The sequence below is a fragment of the Microcaecilia unicolor genome, chromosome 2 (genome assembly GCF_901765095.1).
Source record: "Microcaecilia unicolor chromosome 2, aMicUni1.1, whole genome shotgun sequence".
Taxonomy (NCBI): Eukaryota; Metazoa; Chordata; class Amphibia; order Gymnophiona; family Siphonopidae; genus Microcaecilia; species Microcaecilia unicolor.
The window spans coordinates 646,474,387-646,495,028 of record NC_044032.1 but is presented as its reverse complement, the minus strand read 5'-3'; positions in this window follow the sequence as shown (position 1 = coordinate 646,495,028).

Here is a 20,642-nt window from a genome sequence, read left to right as displayed (position 1 = left end):
ATCTTCAGCTGGCGGAGCCTGGGATTTCCACAAGTTACCACTAAACATGTGTTACTGTTGGGTGGGCCTGAGCCATAAATGGGTGGGCCCTGGCCCACCCAAGCCCACCTGTGGCTACGCCACTGGCACAGGCAACTGACAAATAAATTGAGTGCCCTCGGTGCGGGACCTAGAGTAACTGATTGGGTAAAAAATTGGTTGAATGGTAGGAGACAGAGGGTGGTGGTAAATGGAGCTTGCTCTGAGGAAAACGATGTCGTCAGTGGAGTACCGCAGGAATCGGTCCTAGGGCCGGCTCTTTTTAACGTCTTTGTGAGCGATATTGCGGAAGGGCTGTCTGGTAAGATTTGTCTCTTTGCGGATGATACTAAACTCTGCAACAGGGTGGACACCCTGGAGGGTGTGAATGACATGAGGAAGGACCTAGCGAAGCTAGAGGAATGGACTGATATTTGGCAACTAAGGTTTAATCCCCAAAAATGCAGGGACATGCACTTGGGTCGCAAAAGTTTGAGGGAACGGTACAGTATAGGGGGTGTAGTTCTTCAGTGTGTGAAGGAAGAGCGGGACTTGGGGGTGGTTGTGTCTGACAACCTTAAAGCTTTCAAACAGGTAGAAAAAGCGACGGCCAAAGCCAGAAGGATGCTTGGGTGCATAAAGAGAGGCCTGACCAGCAGGAAAAAGGAGGTGATAGTGCCGATGTATAAGTCTCTGGTGAGGCCTCATTTGGAGTACTGCGTGCAGTTCTGGAGACCCACCTACGGAAAGATATAAACAGGATGGAGTCGGTCCAGAAGGCGGCACGAAATTTGTAAGCGGTCTTGAATGCAAAAATTATAGGGACAGGCTTATGAACCTCAACATGTATACGCTGGAAGAGAGGAGGGAGAGAGGAGACATGATAGAAATGTTTAAATATCTCAAGGGCATTTATGTACAGGAAGAGAGCCCTTTTCAAATGAAGGAGAGCTCTGGAATGAGGAGGCATACGACAAAGTTAAGAGGGAATAGGCTTAGCAGTAACCTAAGGAAGTATTATTTCACAGAAAGGGTGGTGGAGGCGTGGAATGGCCTGCCGGTGGAGGTGGTGGAGTCGAGGACTGTGTCATGGGATAAGCATGTGGGATCGCTTAGGAACAGGAAGAATTAGGGGTTACTGAGGATGGGCAGACTGGATAGGTCATATGGCCTTTATCTGCCGTCATGTTTCTATGTTTTTATGTTTCTAATGATCGAATCACCAACTGCAACAGCTGTCCTAACCTTTCCTTCCCGGGCAGCACTTGGAGACATATCCTCGGTGGAAGAGGATAGTACATCCCCTGGTGGGCAGGTCCTGGCTACAGGAGTACTTCCTACTTCACCAGGGTGATGCTCTCCTTCTAGGAGACCTCCCTCCTCCAATGTAGTAGAAAGGCTACCAGACTGGAGGTGGGACTTCTCTACAACATCCCTGTAGGTCTCCTCTATGTACCTCTCTGTCTCCCTCAGCTCCACCAAGTCTGCTACTCTAGCCTCAAGAGAACGGACACGTTCTGTGAGAACTAGGATCTCTTTGCAACGGGCACACACATATGACATCTCACCAACTGGGAGATAATCATACATGTGACACTCAATGCAAAAGACTGGATAGCATCCGTCTCGCTGCTGGACTGCTGACTCCATCTTAGTGTTTTTGAGTTTTTCAATAATTTAAAAAGTGCTACAGTATTAAGGATATTAACCTAATATAAAAATGTATTTTAGTTTATATAGTATATGGTATGATTTATTTAGTGTTTCCTTCTTAAATGGTAATGAAATGTATTTAAAACTCTGTAAGAGCACTCCTTGCTTGTTACCCTAATAACTGACTATAAATGGAGAGTTGTCCTAGGGGTGGGCAGGTGTTGGGGAGGGTGGTTGGGAAGAGTAAACTAGATCCTGCAGTGCCTGCTAGATTCTATCTGTTAATGCTGTGGTACAAAGATTTTAGAACTAAGTGGTAAAGACTATGGAGATTAGTTGATAAAATTTGCTTTTTATATTTTTATTTTGCCTATCACTAACCTACAATTCCTCCTTTGAACCCCAAGCTTTAAGTTCCCAAAGCACAAAGCAAAATAGTGTTCACTTACCAGAGAAATGTCCTCTTCTCTCGGACCTTCTCAGACTGCATGGGCAGCCATACTAGTGATAACTAGAATCGGTCTTGTTTCTTCTCAGTTCCACTCTACCAGTCTCTGTTGGAAACATTCACAAAATATAATAATGTTGAAGGCACATCAAAAGAGCAAAACAGAAACAACTGCTTGATTTATTTGTTTGTTTGTTTGTTGATTTTTTTGTTCTTTAAAATCAAACCCAACAAATACAGTCTATGTGATAGCAAAATAACTTCAGAAAATTTTACAGAACAGGACAAAATTCAGCATGGGAAAAAAACCATAGGCGCCCGGTATAAGAGGCTTGGAGAGGCTAAGCCTCCCCCCTGCTGTAGCAGAATGGATCAGCTGTGGAGTCCAGCTGCTCTGAGGGGATTAAATTGTTGATATACCTCCATCCTCACATCCTCCATCCTGCTGGGAAAGCAGGGGGGGTTGGCTGGAGGTATCCTGGGTTGCCAGGGAGATATTTAACGAGGATGACTTCCTGACCTGCACTGAGGACAGATAGCAGCAGAATGGATACTGGACCAGCATGATCAGAAAAAGTCACCAGACAACAAAGGTAGAAAAGATCATTTTATTTTCATTATAGTGTTTGGAATATGTCCACTTTGAGAATCAGGTGCTCAACATTAAAAGTTTATATTTATTTACTTATTTATGGCATTTTATCCCACATTAAACATGAATTAGGGTGTTTTGTGGCTCTACATGAGAATTGTGATGATATGATCCCTTGTTTCATATTGTTGACAGTCTGCATTTTCCGTATGGGTGGTATATTGGTGTATTAGGGCTGCCCAGTGTAATATTTATGGTACAGTAATGTTCTGAGTGTGTTTTTGCACAAAGTTGTGCATAGTGTTTTGCAGTTGAGCGATTGTGGTTAGAATATGCTTTGAGCAACCACTTTATTCTTTGACATATGATACATATCTAATATCTAAATTTAATAAAAGGTATTAATTGTGACTTTATTTATTTATTTTTTCTGCGTGTTATCAGACAATTATGGATTTAAGCTCCACCCCTGGCCCCACCCCTAACCCCGCCCCTTTAGCCTCCTCAAACAGTTGGGCCACTGACCGCCTATGGAAAAAACAGTGAACATATTGAGACTGTACTTGAGGTTGCAGAGAAATAAGCCCTCCCCTTCCCCCCGCCCCCAAAAAACAAAAACAAATGACAAAAATCATTTCTATAGGAGAAGCAACTTTGTTTCTACACTGATACACTGAAATATAGCAGTTAGGAAATTGAGTTTGCATTTATGAGGGGGGTGTGTGTATGTTTTCTGTCCATGTTTTACTTTATGTTATTTGAATATGCTAACTTTGTATTTTTTTTTATTTATTTGTTGCATTTGTATCCCGCATTTCCCCCCGTATTTGTAGGCTCAATGTGGCTTACATTGTTCTGTCATGGCGATCGCCATTTCCGGAGTGAGAGATACAAGTGGTATTACATTAGTATTTAATCTCCTGTATATTAAAGTGACACTCCCTGATTGATTGCGGTCTAAGAAAGTCGAAACATTTGCATTTATGTTACTATTGTTCCTGTTTTGTTCTTCCTTATTATTGTTTCTTACTGAGAGTTTCTAAATAACAAGAGTTTTGTCTGGTGAAAATGTTGTAAATTTATTAAAATGAAAAAAAAATTTAAATCAACAATGAACATGATATTATATACTTGATCGTGGTCTTTCTTTGGTGTTTCTGGGACATAGACCATAGAAGTCTGCCCGGCTCTGTCCTTATGTTACAACTACTGGAGTTGCCGTCAAAGCCCATTCCAGCCTATCCAAATCTGTCTTGTCATTTGAGGGACAAAGACCGTAAAAGACTGCCCGGCACTGTCCTCACTTTCCAAATTACTGGAGTTTCCCTCGAAGTTGTCTCCAGCCCATCCTAAACCGGATTGCTATATGCGGGACTCAGACCGTACAAACCAGCCCAGCACCGGCCTTAGTTGATGCAACCAGAGTCGCCATCTAAGCATCACTTGACATGCGAACATATATGCGACCCTCTAAGTTTTGTTTTTTATACCATTCATTTTCTAATTAGAGATCCTCTGTGTTCATCCCACACCTTTTTGAATTCCGCCACAATTTTATTCCACCACCTCCCTCAGGAGGTCATTCCAGGCATCAACCACCCTCTCTGTGAAAAACAATTTTCTGACATTACTCCTAAGTCTACCGCCTCGCAACCTCAATTCATGTCAAAAAAGATATAAAGGAATTAGAGAAGGTGCAGAGAAGGGTGACGAAAATGATAAAGGGAATGGAACGACTTCCCTATGAGGAAAGGCTGAGAAGGTTAGGGCTCTTCAGCTTGGAGAAAAGGCGGCTGAGGGGTGATATGATAGAAGTCTACAAGATAATGAGCGGAGTAGAGCGGACAGATGTGAAGCGATTGTTTACACTTTCAAACAACAACAAAACCAGGGGACACACGATGAAGCTAGAATATGGTAGATTAAAACAAATAGGAGAAAGTTTTTCTTTACTCAGCGTGTAGTTAGACTCTGGAACTCGTTGACGGAGAATGTAGTGACAGCAGCTGGCCTTACGGAATTTAAAGGGGGTTTGGCCAGATTCCTGAGGGAAAAGTCCATTGAACATTATTAATTTTTTTTTTTTTTTTTTTTGGGGGGGGGGGGGTGGTTTGCCGGGTTCTCGAAGCCTGGATTGGCCACTGTTGCAGACAGGATGCTGGGCTTGGTGGACCCTTGGTCTTTTCCCAGTATGGCAGTACTTATGTACTTATGTCCTCTAGTTTTACCGTTTTCCGTTCTCTAGAAAAGATTTGTTTCTGTATTAGTACCTTTCAAGTATTTAAATGTCTGTATCATATCTCTCATGTCCCTCCTCTCCTCTAGGGTATACATATTCAGGTCTTCCAGCCTCTTCTCATATGTCCTTTGGCGCAAGCCCCATGTCATTCTTGTCACCTTCCTCTGGACTACTTCAAGTCTTCTTATATCTTTAGAAAGATACAATCTCCAAAACTGATCACAATATTCCAATAATGAGCAAAATGTGTCAAACGATTAATCACTGTGACGTTCTGTTGATTACTGTGCTCAGAGTGAACTGTCTTATCCATAATTCAGTCAGTTCCTCAGCCCGCTTGCTCCCTAAAGACGTGTCCTGAAGGCACTCAGAGGAATGACATTGTACATTGTTTATCTAAATGTAAACCTGAACATAATTTTTCTCCAGTATTTTTCAGCACTTCTAATTCTTTTCAGGATTTCCCACTTGAGTGCTCAGCAGGCCGGTCTGGGACCCACGATAGGACGTCAACCGATCGTACCCTACCAAATCCCAGGTTAGGACTCTGTTCTAGGAGAGCACACATGCAGCAGTTAAGTAGTTTTAAGACAGAAGGGCTTTCAGATTACAGGACTCAAAAATACTGTAAAAAAAAAAAAAACATGAGAAAATGAAAGACACTTCTGCTGGACTGGAAGCGAGTCAGTTCTCATCGCCTTTCACCATCAGCTCATGTGGTTTGTATTATTTTGCAATCTTTGAAAATATGCATGAAAATACATTATTTATAATCCTGGAATTTGTCAGCTCATTGTTGGTTAGATCCAGAGGAATTCTCAGAATATTAAATGGGACAAATCTTTAAAAAAAAATTAAAAAAAAGTAAAACTTTGCTTTAGGTCTCTGATCCAGCAGTAATCCCCGCTCTTGTCAGCAGTAGGATTTCACTCTCAGTACAGGAAGCAGAATCCAGTTTACCTTACAGAGGCCCCCATTCTCTGCCACAGCGGAGATGGTTAAAAGCAGAGTTTCAGGTGGGGGTTAGCTTTTAAGATTCTGAAGCGCATTTGAGCACACTTTCTCACTGGAGTACATTACTCAAAATCAGGGCTTTTTTTTGAGGGGGTACTTGGGGGGTACTGAGTACCGGCACCTTTCCCGTTGTCTGCTAAAATTGACCCATGGACCCCACATTTTATTGAAAGAGCTCAGGCTCTACACACCAGTTCTGCCTTGTCATAGGTTCTGTGATTGGTTGCAGGGGGCCTGGCTATTGTGGGGTGGGTCCCTCAATGATCACCCCACCCCTGAAGGGTGGCCGAGCATTTGAGTGCTGGAACCATTTTTTGCTAGAAAAAATGCACTGCTTAAAATTCAAAAATTCCTAAGCAATTTATAAACGTGTTGGTTAGATTTAGAGGTAGGTAGATAAGGGCTGAGGGCTGCGAGGAGACAGGTTAATAAAATACAATTTGTGAACAGAGGGGTCGATATTCAGGATGTGACAGTAAGTGCTTCCAGTCATGGGCTGACTTAACCCCGGGTATTCAGTGCCGGCTCATGCACGTCTCCTGGCATTGAATATCTGGGTATCTCTGCCGATCCAGATGTTAACCGGGCATCAGCCGATATTCACACCACTGCCCTGGTAACTCGGTGTATAAACTTAGTACGGCTTCTGTTTTGCTTTCTAACTTTATGCAATTACTTAGCCTGGTTAGTGGATTGAACAACACCACTAACCAGCTAAGTTGACTCTCTGCCCCAGTGGCGTTCCTAGGGGCGCTGACACCCGGGGCGGATCGCCGATGCGCCTCGCCCTCCCCGGGTGCAGCGCCCCCCCCCCCCCCGTGCAGCACGACCCTCCCCCGGCGAAAGGACACCCTCCACCCCGGTGAAAGAACCCCCCCGGGTGCACGCCGCTGGGGGGGGGTGCTGCGCGCCGGTCAGCGTCGTTCGTTTCCATGCTCCCTCTGCCCCAGAACAGGAAGTAACCTGTTCCAGGGCAGAGGGAGCATGGAAACGAACGACGCTGACCGGCGCGCGGCACCCCCCCCCCCAGCGGCATGCACCCGGGGCGGACCGCCCCCACCGCCCCCCCTTGGTACGCCACTGCTCTGCCCTAACTCCACCCCCAGCCCAGCCCTATCTTAGGGGTTCTTTAACTAAGGTGCGCTGAAAAATGATTTGCGGTAGTGTAGGCGTGGGTTTTGGGCGCACGCCGATCCATTTTTCAGCGTGCTGAAAATGGACGTGTGGAAAAATCAAAATTGCAGCGTGGATCCTCAGAAGCTTAGCCAAAATTGGGTGGCGGAGCAGGTGGGGGAAGAGAGGTTGATGGTTGGGAGGCGAGGATAGTGGAGGGCAGACTTATACGGTCTGTGCCAGAGCCAGTGATGGGAGGCGGGACTGGTGGTTGGGAGGCGGGAAATACTGCTGGGCAGGCTTGTACGGTCTGTGCCCTGAAAAAGGCAGGTACAAATCAAGGTAAGGTATACACATATGAGTTTATCTTGTTGGGCAGTCTGGATGGACCATGCCGGTCTTTTTCTGCCATCATCTACTATGTTACTATGTCCATTCTGGGACTGAGATCTTACCGCCAGCCATTGACCTAGCGATAAAGTCTCATACGGTAACAGAGCGGTAATAACCTACACATGCCAAATGGCACTTGGCATGCATCTGAAACGCACGTCCGGAAATAAAAATTATTTTTGGCAATGCTTATCGGACGCACGCCAAAATTGAAATTACCGCAAGAGTCACGCGGTAGCCGGGTGGTAACTCCATTTTGGCGTGCTTTAGGCGCACGTAGAGGCTTACACAGCTTAGTAAAAGGGTCCCTTAGTTTATGTTTCAACTGTCAAGCTCCATCTCTGGCCATCTTCAAATCTAAGCTAAAAGCCCCCCTTTTTGATGCTGCTTTTAACTCCTAACCCTTATTCACTTGTTCAGAACCCTTATTTTATCATCCTCACTTTAATATTCCCTTATCTCTTGTTTGTCCTGTTTGTCTGTCCTAAATAGATTGTAAGCTCTGTCGAGCAGGGACTGTCTCTTCATGTTCAAGTGTACAGTGCTGCGTACGTCTAGTAGCGCTTTAGAAATGATAAGTAGTAGAAGTAGTAGAAATCCCAGACAATATAAAATACAGATCTACAACGTACTTATATAAACAGAACTGTTAAATGCCTCCGATCAAAAAATACATTCTTTTCAACCCTCTCCTCCTCTTTTTAACTTTCCCCACCTCCCCCCTTTTTTCACCCTCCAAAGTCTTAAAGATTTAAGGATCTGCTGTGTGTTGCTGGCTGTCATTGTGTTCCATAATGGAGCCCAGACTCTCTGAAACTCCAAACCAGTTGGCAATGTAACATTTTGTACTCCACATCTCTCCATGCATAACAATCCTAACATGTGTCCTCACAACTGCTGTAAGGTGAGGGCTCCTTGGCGATAACCAAGCTTGTAAAATGGACTTTTTGGCTACGATTGATCATGCGCAAGACAAATCCTTTCACTCCCACTGGTACTGGTAGGGTGAGAACAGGACGATCAAAAAGCAAAAGTGGATCCAAGTGCCAACTGGTGGACCAAGGACACGAAATTGAGTCCAATAAGGTTTCATATCTACTATTTACTACTATTTATCATTTCTATAGCGCTACAAGGCATACACAGCACTGTACACCAAACACAAAAGACAGTCCCTGCTCAAAGAGCTTACAATCTAGATAAGACAGGTAAACAGACAGAACAATTAAGGGTAAGGGAATAATAGGTGAGGTTAAAGACAGGGCAATTGAGAAGTGGTTAGGAGTCAAAAGCAGTGGTAAAGAGGTGGGCTTTAAGTTTGGACTTGAAAACGGCCAAAGACGGGGCCTGACGCACAGGCTCGGGAAGTCTATTCCAGGCGTGAGGTGCAGCAGGACAAAAGGAACGGAATCTTGAATTAGCAGTAGAGGAGAAAGGGACAGATAAGAGAGATTTATCCACAGAATGGAGTTACCCGAGGGAGGGGCGTAGGGAGAGACAAGAGTGGAGAGCAGTAGCGTTCCTAGCGTGGATGGCACCCGGGGCGGATTGCCAATGCACCCCCCCGGGTGCAGCGCGCCCCCCCTCGCCTGCGAAATTACACCTCCCCCCCCCCGATGAAATGACACCCCCCCCCCGGGTGCACACCGCTGGGGGGGGGTGCCGCGGCGCGCGCCTGTGAGCTCCGACTTCGCGAACTTCGCTCGTTCGCTGCAGCTCCCTCTGCCCCGGGACAGGAAGTAACCTGTTCTGGGGCAGAGGGAGCTGCAGCAAACGAGCGAAGTTCGCGAAGTTGGAGCCCACAAGCGTGCGCCGCGGCACCACCCAGCGGCATGCACCCGGGGCGGACCGCCCCCCCCCCCCCCCCCCCCCCCCCTTGGTACGCCACTGGTGGAGAGGTACTGGGGAGCAGCAGAATGAATACACTTATAGGTCAATAAGAGAAGCTTGAACTGAATACGGAAACGAATAGGGAGCCAGTGAAGCGACTTAAGGAGGGGGCTAACGTGAGCATAGCAACTATCTAATAAATTGCTTTGAATTCATACATTAACATGTACCTTTAGTGGAGGCGTTAGTCTCCCTCTTAATGCTACCGGTTTACTGAAAGGCATTAATCCTTTGATAAGTCAAACCAGATTTTAATGCAGATGCACAACGACCTGGTGTTTTGCCATCACTCCCAAGTTTATTTATTTATTTACTAGTAAAAAAAGGCCTGTTTCCGAAACAAATGAAACGGGCGCTAGCATGTAGTTTTTTTTTTCTCCTGTAGTTTTTTCTTTGAAGAGAAAAGCACTGTATGAAGCGGCGCTGTCTTTTCCCGGGGTGATTGAGGCGGGGAATCCTTGAGGTGGGTTAGGGGTTGCCTTATGCCGGGGATGTTTTTTGTTGGTTGGCGGGAGAGCAGCACTGTCTGGGGCCATTGGTTTTAACGGTATTTTTGGTCCTTGTGGTAAGCAGCGACGTCTTGTTTTGGGTGGTGTGGTTTGCGGAAGGGAGAGTACGCCACTCTTTCGGTTCGTTATAGGGCAGCAGCGTAGGAACGATGCAGGAGGAATGCAGGACGAATTAGCAGCGGGAAGCAGCGCGGTGTGTGCATCCTCGAGGTGGGTGACGGGTATTTTGAGGCGGGGGATGGTTTTGCACGTCCTGGGTTGCTTGGTTCGTGAGAAGGTGAAGGGGGGGGGGAGGTGTTCCAGTTATGTGCACGTGCGTGATAATGTTTTTTTTTTTCTTTGTTGCCTCCGGTTTTGTATATTGAAGGAGTTAGCGGTTTTGTATATTCAAGCAGTTTGCCAGCCAGTCTCTACCGAATCCTAGGCTCCGCGTGTTTCCCTACTCCTCCCCCCGCCTGGGTCAGTCTGTGATGCAGGCTAGGTCGGGTTTAATTTTTGCTGGTGGCGGCGCACGTTGCAGATGGCGAGGGGCACGCTGTACTCCTGTTTCCCCGGGTCCAACAATATTTGTGTACATACCCAGTGCTGGGATATTCTCTGTTTCCAGCGGCGTTCGTCTGCTCTCTGTGCTGCTCAGACAATGAGGCATTCTACAGCTGAATGCTCCTCCCTTCTTCTGTTTGTTTCTTCTGATAGGTGAGTTCTATGTCGCATTCCGTTGCCTGGTAACAGTTCTGTGCTCTCCGTGCTGCACAGATAATGAGCCATTCTGCTGGGGAATGCTCCTCCCTTATTGTCACGTAGTTTCCTCTGATTGGTCCGTCTTACGTTGCCTAGTGTTGCCTGGGAACGGTGTTGTGATGGTCCTTTGTGTTTCAGAATGTTGAGTGTGTTTTTTCTGATTGGTCCGTCATGCGAGGGCGGGGCAGAGAGACATGGTCAGTGTTCTGGCTTCACCACCATGAATCCATGAACCCTTCAGTGAGTGACTGAGTGACTTCAGAACGTTGTCTTCAGAATGTTGAGGGTGAGTTTTATTATAGTAGATTTGTAGCATTTATTTAACCTGACATACCATAATGACTCATAATAGGAACTGTAATGCACCATCTCTTACTTAATATTTGGAATATTTTCTCCCTATACTGGATTGTCTAATTTTATTATGTCATCCATGTTCTCTATATAATACCAATTGTATCTGTACTCTGGAATGGCGTAAGCTATGACGGAAAATTGTAAGCCACATTGAGCCTGCAAATAGGTGGGAAAATGTGGGATACAAATGCAACAAACAAACAAACTTATACCCCCCTCTTTCCCGCTTGATAGCAGGTTCAGTGCGGCTTACAAAAGTGCGGTACAAAGTATCATAGAGATAGTACAACCTATGGTGCAATATATCATAGAGATAACACAGTTAAATAAAGTTAGCACATCCCTCCTCCCCACCAAGCTAAAAAGCAACCCCACCCTCCTAAGTCATCCATTGGCTTTCCCAGACCAAGCAGGCCACATCCTGCTTGGTCAGGGAAAGCCAAATGTTTGAAAGGTTTTAATCCGCAAATGAACCTTTTCCGGAGACGGGAAGGCGGTAGAACTAGAGGACATGAATTGGGGTTGAAGGGGGGCAGACTCAGGAGTAATGTCAGGAAGTATTTTTTTCACGGAGAGAGTGGTGGATATGTGGAATGCCCTCCCGCGGGAGGTGGTGGAGATGAAAACGGTAATGGAATTCAAACATACGTGGGGATAAACACAAAGGAATCCTGTTTAGAAGGAATGGTTCCGTGGAATCTTACGGAGATTGGGTGGCGACACCGGTAATTGGGAAACAAAATGGGAGCTGGACAGACTTCTATGGTCTACGCCCTGATAGTGACTGAATAGATAGGGATGGGCTGGAATGTAAATTTTAAGGAGCTTCAACGTTAGGTTCAGAACCTAGTACAAGAACAGTACTGGCAGACTTCTATGGTCTGTGCCCTGAGAATGACAAGGATAAATCAAACTTGGGTATACAAATAAAGTATTACATACCTTGTAAATGAGTTTATCTTATTGGGCAGACTGGATGGACCGCACAGGCCTTTGTCTGCCGTCATTTACTATATTACTATCCTTCACTTCATCTTGACAGTAAGAGTGTCCCCTGCAGCCAGGCTTGATTCCCCCTCTTCTGCCTTTCATCCCCTACATGCTGGGGGAAGAATGGTACATGCTTCATCCTTCTCTGCTGTCAAAGATTGTGGTCACTTGTCACGCAGGGCAAATGAGCACACAGGGGTCATTGGACACCAAGGAGATTTAATGACAGGAGACGGCATGATGTCAAAAAGCTGAAGCTGTCTCCTCGGGCTGCCGCCATATTGGTCTACCTTAAACAAATTATTAGCTAACAGTTACTGAGAAGAAAAATACCACTACCTAACTCCACACACATGAAGAATAGGTAGGAAAAAAAAAAAAGAGAAAACATTTTAACTTCTTAGATGAGACGCTGCTTTTGTTTACTGCCACCTAAGCACTTTTCCACCTGCTTCTTCTCACCTCCAATTTGGTTCATGGCACCTCGACTGATTCAAAGATCGTCTCTCTCAGGCACTTGGCTTATAGCTGAAATGCCAGCAATATCTTTTATGCTGTTTAGTGATTTTAAATGTTATTTCATGATACATATGTATGGGAAGCTTTCAAGTAAATTAAAAAAAAAAAACCACTTAGGCAATCATAAGCATTCACTATTGCTTTTATATAGAAACTAGTAAAAAAGCCCCGTTTCTGATGCAAATGAAACGGGGGCTAGCAATGTTTTCTTCTGTGTGCATGTGGGAGTGTGTGTGTCCCTGCCTTCTGCCCTCTCTCCCTTCCCCTGTGCTGTCTGTCCCCTCCCCCCTCTGAGTCCTTCAGTAAAAAAGCCCTGTTTCTGATGCAAATGAAACGGGGGCTAGCAATGTTTTCTTTTGTGTGCATGTGGGAGTGTGTGTGTCCCTGCCTTCTGCCCTCTCTCCCTTCCCCTGTGCTGTCTGTCCCCTCCCCCCTCTGAGTCCTTCAGTAAAAAAGCCCTGTTTCTGATGCAAATGAAACGGGGGGCTAGCAATGTTTTCTTCTGTGTGCATGTGGGAGTGTGTGTGTCCCTGCCCTCTGGCCTCTCTCCCCTCCCCCCTCTGAGTCCTTCACTGTTACAGAGCGAGCGATTTGATTTCGTGCTCTAAAAAGCCCCGTTTCTGATGCAAATGAAATGGGGGCTAGCAATGTTTTCTTCTGTGTGCATGTGGGAGTGTGTGTGTCCCTGCCCTCTGGCCTCTCTCCCCTTCCCCCTCTGAGTCCTTCACTGTTACAGAGCGAGCGATTTGATTTCGTGCTCTAAAAAGCCCCGTTTCTGATGCAAATGAAACGGGGGCTAGCAATGTTTTCTTTTGTGTGCATGTGGGAGTGTGTGTGTCCCTGCCCTCTGGCCTCTCTCCCCTCCCCCCTCTGAGTCCTTCACTGTTACAGAGCCAGCGATTTGATTTCGTGCTCTAAAAAGCCCCGTTTCTGATGCAAATGAAACGGGGGCTAGCAATGTTTTCTTCTGTGTGCATGTGGGAGTGTGTGTGTCCCTGCCCTCTGGCCTCTCTCCCCTCCCCCCTCTGAGTCCTTCACTGTTACAGAGCCAGCGATTTGATTTCGTGCTCTGCTGTTTTCCTTCACTGACTGTGTTACAGAGAGGGCGGGGCAGACACTCATAGGGAAACCGGATATCTCGCCCCTTCACACTTCCGGCTGGAGGCTTCATAGAACGTTGGTGTTGCTTTTTATATAGAGAGATATGTTTATTGTCATCATAAGCAGCACAGCACTGAAATCTACAATACAGCACTGCAAATAACAAAGCAAGCGCTGGAGCACTGACAAAAGCATTTGGAAAATAACACTCCCCCATTCACCAGGGGCGTAGCCCGCGTAAGTTTGGGTTTAAGCCCACCCAGCAGCGGTGTACCCTTGCCAATGCCAGAGCAAGCTGGGCTCCAGCATCCGCCTTTCCCTCTGCAGATGTTCCCATTCAAAGAGTCGACTGCAGCATGTAAGAATCACTGCCGCTGCTGCTGGCTGACCCGGAAGCCTTCCCTCTGTCTGCCTCATCTCCCCCCCCCCCCCCCCCCTCCAACTATGACATAATTTCCTGGGAAGAATGCGACAGAAGGAAGGGCAAAGCTTCTGAATCAGCCAGCAGCAGTGCAGCGATTCTTACACGTTGTCGGTGACCCTTTGAAAGGTGCTGTCATGCTTCCCGATGCTGCATGGGGTGGGGGGTAGAGGTTGGAGAGAGGGAACATTGTTGGGCATGGGAGTGGAGGGGAGGGAGAGAAGGAGAGATGCTACATAGGGGTGGAGGTTGGAGAGAGGGAAAATTGTTGGGCATGGGAGTGGAGGGGAGGGAGAGAAGGAGAGATGCTACATGGGGGGTGGAGGTTGGAGAGAGGGAAAATTGTTGGGCATGGGAGTGGAGGGGAGGGAGAGAAGGAGAGATGCTACATGGGGGGTGGAGGTTGGAGAGAGGGAAAATTGTTGGGCATGGGAGTGGAGGGGAGGGAGAGAAGGAGAGATGCTACATAGGGGTGGAGGTTGGAGAGAGGGAAAATTGTTGGGCATAGGCCTGGAGTGGAGGGAAGGGAGAGAAGGAGAGATGCTACATAGGGGTGGAGGTTGGAGAGAGGGAAAATTGTTGGGCATGGGAGTGGAGGGGAGGGAGAGAAGGAGAGATGCTACATGGGGGGTGGAGGTTGGAGAGAGGGAAAATTGTTGGGCATGGGAGTGGAGGGGAGGGAGAGAAGGAGAGATGCTACATGGGGGGTGGAGGTTGGAGAGAGGGAAAATTGTTGGGCATGGGAGTGGAGGGGAGGGAGAGAAGGAGAGATGCTGCATGGGGTGGGGGGGTAGAGGTTGGAGAGAGGGAACATTGTTGGGCATGGGAGTGGAGGGGAGGGAGAGAAGGAGAGATGCTGCATGGGGTGGGGGGTAGAGGTTGGAGAGAGGGAACATTGTTGGGCATGGGAGTGGAGGGGAGGGAGAGAAGGAGAGATGCTACATGGGGTGGAGGTTGGAGAGAGGGAAAATTGTTGGGCATGGGAGTGGAGGGGAGGGAGAGAAGGAGAGATGCTACATGGGGTGGAGGTTGGAGAGAGGGAAAATTGTTGGGCATGGGAGTGGAGGGGAGGGAGAGAAGGAGAGATGCTACATGGGGGGTGGAGGTTGGAGAGAGGGAAAATTGTTGGGCATGGGAGTGGAGGGGAGGGAGAGAAAGAGAGATGCTACATGGGGGTGGAGGTTGGAGAGAGGGAAAATTGTTGGGCATGGGAGTGGAGGGGAGGGAAGGGAGAGAAGGAGAGATGCTACATAGGGGTGGAGGTTGGAGAGAGGGAAAATTGTTGGGCATAGGCCTGGAGTGGAGGGAAGGGAGAGAAGGAGAGATGCTACATGGGGGGTGGAGGTTGGAGAGAGGGAATATTGTTGGGCATGGGAGTGGAGGGGAGGGAGAGAAGGAGAGATGCTACATAGGGGTGGAGGTTGGAGAGAGGGAAAATTGTTGGGCATAGGCCTGGAGTGGAGGGAAGGGAGAGAAGGAGAGATGCTACATGGGGGGTGGAGGTTGGAGAGAGGGAAAATTGTTGGGCATAGGACTGGAGTGGCAGGGAGGGAGAGATGCTGCATGGATGGATAGAACAGAGGGTTCATTGGACATGGGGGACAGAGAGGGAGAGATGCTGCAAGGAGGGGAGAGAAAGAGGGATAATTGTTGGATGTAAAATAGGGTGGGAAGGGAAGGAGACATGCTGTACAGGAGGGGTGAAGGACAAGAGAAGAAGAAATGTTGGACCTGGGAGGGAGGGAGAAATGCTACACAGGAAAGGGATGAGGGAGAAATGTTGGGCATGGTGGGGGAAGGGAGGAATATGTTAGATTCAAAATGCAAGGGAGAGAGAGAGAGAGAGAGAGAGAGAGAGAGAGAGAGAGAGATGGTGGACAATGGCAGAGGGAAGAGGAAAAAGAGAAGGAACAATGTTGAACATGAGAGTGGAGGAGAGGGAAGGAGAGATGCTGCACAGGAGGAGGGAAGAAGGGAGATGTTGCATCCAGAGGTAGAAGGAAGTGAGAGAGAAATACTGGACAATGGGTGGGAGGGAAGAGAGAGAGAGAGAGAAACGCTGGCCCCCAGGGGAGGGGGTAAAAGGACAAAGAGAAGGGACAGGAAGATGCTGGAAGGGGGTGGGAGGTGGGGACAGGAGAAAGAGGGAGCAGATGCTGGGTTAGAAGGGTTGGAAGGAGGGAGACACTGGAATGGTGGAAACGTGGGAGAGGGCCAAGGGGAGTGATAAGGAAATGAACGAGAGGAGAATAGTGATTACAAGGGGTAGAAATATGATAATGGGGAGAAGATTGAAGATGGAAGGGAATGGAAAGCCGGGGAAGAAGTAAGATGGGGAATAAGAGCTAGTGGGTAAAAGAAAGAGATGGAAATCTGATAAGTATCTGAAAAGTAAAAAGAAGGAAAGGGGTTAGAAAGAGGGTGAAATTTGAATGGACAGAACAGGAAACAAAAAAAATGAGAGGAAAGAGCTAAAATGGAAAGATCAATATGTCAGAGGCAAGTGAGGTGAGGGAATGGAACGAGAGTAGAGAAAAGACAAATGAACAGCAGCTGCTTGAAAGAGAATTAGCAGAAAGACAGGAAAGTGGAAAAAAGAAACTGGAACCAACATGATGGAAAAATAAAGTGACCGGACAACAAAGGTAGAAAAGGCATTTTATTTTGAATTTATTAACTGAAATATGTTAGCTTGAGAAATACGCATAGCGGATGTCACATTTCTGTTTTTATTTCTCCACTGTAGCAGTACATGCTGAGGTTCCGAGTTCAATTTTTGTCTACATATTTTTATTTCTAATTTGTGATCCATTGTTCTGTATTTGGTGAGAGTCTGTCAGTGTGATTGTAATGGTAGGTGGGAAGATTGGAGGGAAGGCAGTGAAGAGAGGGAATTTGGGGGGGGGGGATCTTTATTTTCTGCTCAGGGCCCTAGCATGTCTATCATCAGCATCAGAGCCAACTTTTTAAAAGCCCAGTGAAAACAACCCCTCCTTGGACATATACAAGGAATTTTCTCAATATTGGGGGTGCTCAAGCACCCACAAAGCCGGCTCCCATGACCTGACCCTTGCTGTAGCTGGTGGGGATCTGCAAGCTCCCTCAGCTGAGGACCTCCTGTGAAGGCAGGCCAAAACTCCTTTCTACTAAGCTTGGCAGATGGCAGCAACATCCTTGAGCCACCGATAACTAAGCATGCCTGGGGTGCCAGCATCAGTGACTTGGTAAAAGGGAGTTTTGACTGTCTTTGGAGGAAGTCTTCAGCTGACAGAGCTTGGGGATCCTCATGGGCTAAAGTATATTTTGAGTTGGGAGGGGAGGGGTGGAGTGTAGTGGGAGGAAGGGGGTGGGGTCAGAGAGAAACCTTTGTGCCTACTCACATTGGGCTCAGGCCCACCCATAATTGGCTGTCTGGCTATGCCAGTGCCCCTCAGAGACCCCTCAAAACCTCCCAAACCCTCTCAACCCCATTATTTCCCCCAAGGAGGTTTAATCTAACAATATAAACCTCACAAGTTTGCTGCTGTTGACAATAGTGGCTACAAATGTTTAGGGTCACGCAATATGGCAGCAGGCTCCGCCCTCTGGCTTCATTAAACCTCCTTGTTGGACACTATTACAGCTGCTGACACCACTGAGGAAAGATGGAGAAGCGGTATTTCCTGTCCCCAGATTCTCTTTGAAGACCTCTGATGGGATCGATTGGGGCAGAGAGATGGGGAATTGCTTTAGAGGGCCATTTGTCAAGTGGTGGTTGGAGGAGGGGAATGAACGATTAATGCAAACCATGTGGTTTATTGGAATTTCTGATCATCTACAAGATTATTAATGAAATTCTTTGCATGCATTTCCTTGCGGCACGTAGCTCTTTTTAATATGTTTATAGTAATCCTATTAATTTTGCATTAACAGAAGTTTTTTTTAACACCATTTACTATAAAGCCCAGTTTCAGGCAGCTGCTTTCAGCACCAAATTTTAATAGATGTCATTGTGTTTTCTTCACTGCCATGCCTCAGTCAGGACCTTCCACCACTGCACTGCTTTTCTGATAGGCAGCCTGATCACCAAGTTCCAGCAAACTCTGATTTGTGTTGGTAGATTTTGTGGTGCCCTTTCCCTCTCGTAGACCTTCCAGATACAATGGTAACCTATGCAAAAAGAGGGGAGAGAAGCCAGACTCCAAGCTGAATTTTATATAAAAAATAAGTCACCAATTAAAAGCTGGTTGAAAGAATCCAGATTGACAGTGGCACTGGCCGTGTCCATGGGGATCAATAACTACAGTGGTGGAAATAAGTATTTGATCCCTTGCTGATTTTGTAAGTTTGCCCACTGACAAAGACATGAGCAGCCCATAATTGAAGGGTAGGTTATTGGTAACAGTGAGAGATAGCACATCACAAATTAAATCCGGAAAATCACATTGTGGAAAGTATATGAATTTATTTGCATTCTGCAGAGGGAAATAAGTATTTGATCCCCCACCAACCAGTAAGAGATCTGGCCCCTACAGACCAGGTAGATGCTCCAAATCAACTCGTTACCTGCATGACAGACAGCTGTCGGCAATGGTCACCTGTATGAAAGACACCTGTCCACAGACTCAGTGAATCAGTCAGACTCTAACCTCTACAAAATGGCCAAGAGCAAGGAGCTGTCTAAGGATGTCAGGGACAAGATCATACACCTGCACAAGGCTGGAATGGGCTACAAAACCATCAGTAAGACGCTGGGCGAGAAGGAGACAACTGTTGGTGCCATAGTAAGAAAATGGAAGAAGTACAAAATGACTGTCAATCGACAAAGATCTGGGGCTCCACGCAAAATCTCACCTCGTGGGGTATCCTTGATCATGAGGAAGGTTAGAAATCAGCCTACAACTACAAGGGGGGAACTTGTCAATGATCTCAAGGCAGCTGGGACCACTGTCACCACGAAAACCATTGGTAACACATTACGACATAACGGATTGCAATCCTGCAGTGCCCGCAAGGTCCCCCTGCTCCGGAAGGCACATGTGACGGCCCGTCTGAAGTTGCCAGTGAACACCTGGATGATGCCGAGAGTGATTGGGAGAAGGTGCTGTGGTCAGATGAGACAAAAATTGAGCTCTTTGGCATGAACTCAACTCGCCGTGTTTGGAGGAAGAGAAATGCTGCCTATGACCCAAAGAACACCGTCCCCACTGTCAAGCATGGAGGTGGAAATGTTATGTTTTGGGGGTGTTTCTCTGCTAAGGGCACAGGACTACTTCACCGCATCAATGGGAGAATGGATGGGGCCATGTACCGTACAATTCTGAGTGACAACCTCCTTCCCTCCGCCAGGGCCTTAAAAATGGGTCGTGGCTGGGTCTTCCAGCACGACAATGACCCAAAACATACAGCCAAGGCAACAAAGGAGTGGCTCAGGAAGAAGCACATTAGGGTCATGGAGTGGCCTAGCCAGTCACCAGACCTTAATCCCATTGAAAACTTATGGAGGGAGCTGAAGCTGCGAGTTGCCAAGTGACAGCCCAGAACTCTTAATGATTTAGAGATGATCTGCAAAGAGGAGTGGACCAAAATTCCTCCTGACATGTGTGCAAACCTCATCATCAACTACAGAAGACGTCTGACCGCTGTGCTTGCCAACAAGGGTTTTGCCACCAAGTATTAGGTCTTGTTTGCCAGAGGGATTAAATACTTATTTCCCTCTGCAGAATGCAAATAAATTCATATACTTTCCACAATGTGATTTTCCGGATTTAATTTGTGATGTGCTATCTCTCACTGTTACCAATAACCTACCCTTCAATTATGGGCTGCTCATGTCTTTGTCAGTGGGCAAACTTACAAAATCAGCAAGGGATCAAATACTTATTTCCACCACTGTATATCTCAGTAAAACTTACAGTGGGACAGGCCAACCTCAAAGTGGGAGTACTTCCTTGGCTTTCATAGCTCATCATTCTAGGACTGGACTACCTGGACTTAGGACTCTGTGGGCTTGGTTTACTGCCAGACCAGCTTGCTTTGAAGAGGAGTCATTCCCAGAGGTCTTCTTCCTGAAGGATCTGGACTTGTATGTAAATAAACCTAAGGTAACTAAGGTCTGGTGGCAACACCATCTGGATGAAAGGAATCGTGAAGCTGCAGTAGATAGGATCCCAGGAACAGCCAAGGACACACAAATATCCCAATAATCCATAGCCATCATAAGCAAATGGGTTGGAGAACATAACCCATGGAACTTTAGGAGGGTCTACTACTTATCATTTCTATAGTGCTACTAGATGTACGCAGCGCTGTACACTTGAACATGAAGAGACAGTCCCTGCTCGACAGAGCTTACAATCTAATTAGGACAGGCAAACAGGATAAGTAGTAGTAGTAATTGCTGACGAATATCCCCAGATAGCCCCATATAGGCAATGCAACCAGGCAGGAGCACACTTTGTACATTGATCCCTTAATATTCAGCACCAGGCTGCTACTTGCATAAGAACATAAGAGTAGCCATACTGGGTCAGACTGATTGTCCATCTAGCCCAGTATCCTGTTTTCCAAACAGTGGCCAAGCCAGGTCACAAGTACCTGGCAGAAACCCAATTAGTAGCAATATTCCATGCTATCCTGGGGCAAGCAGTGGCTTCCCCATGACT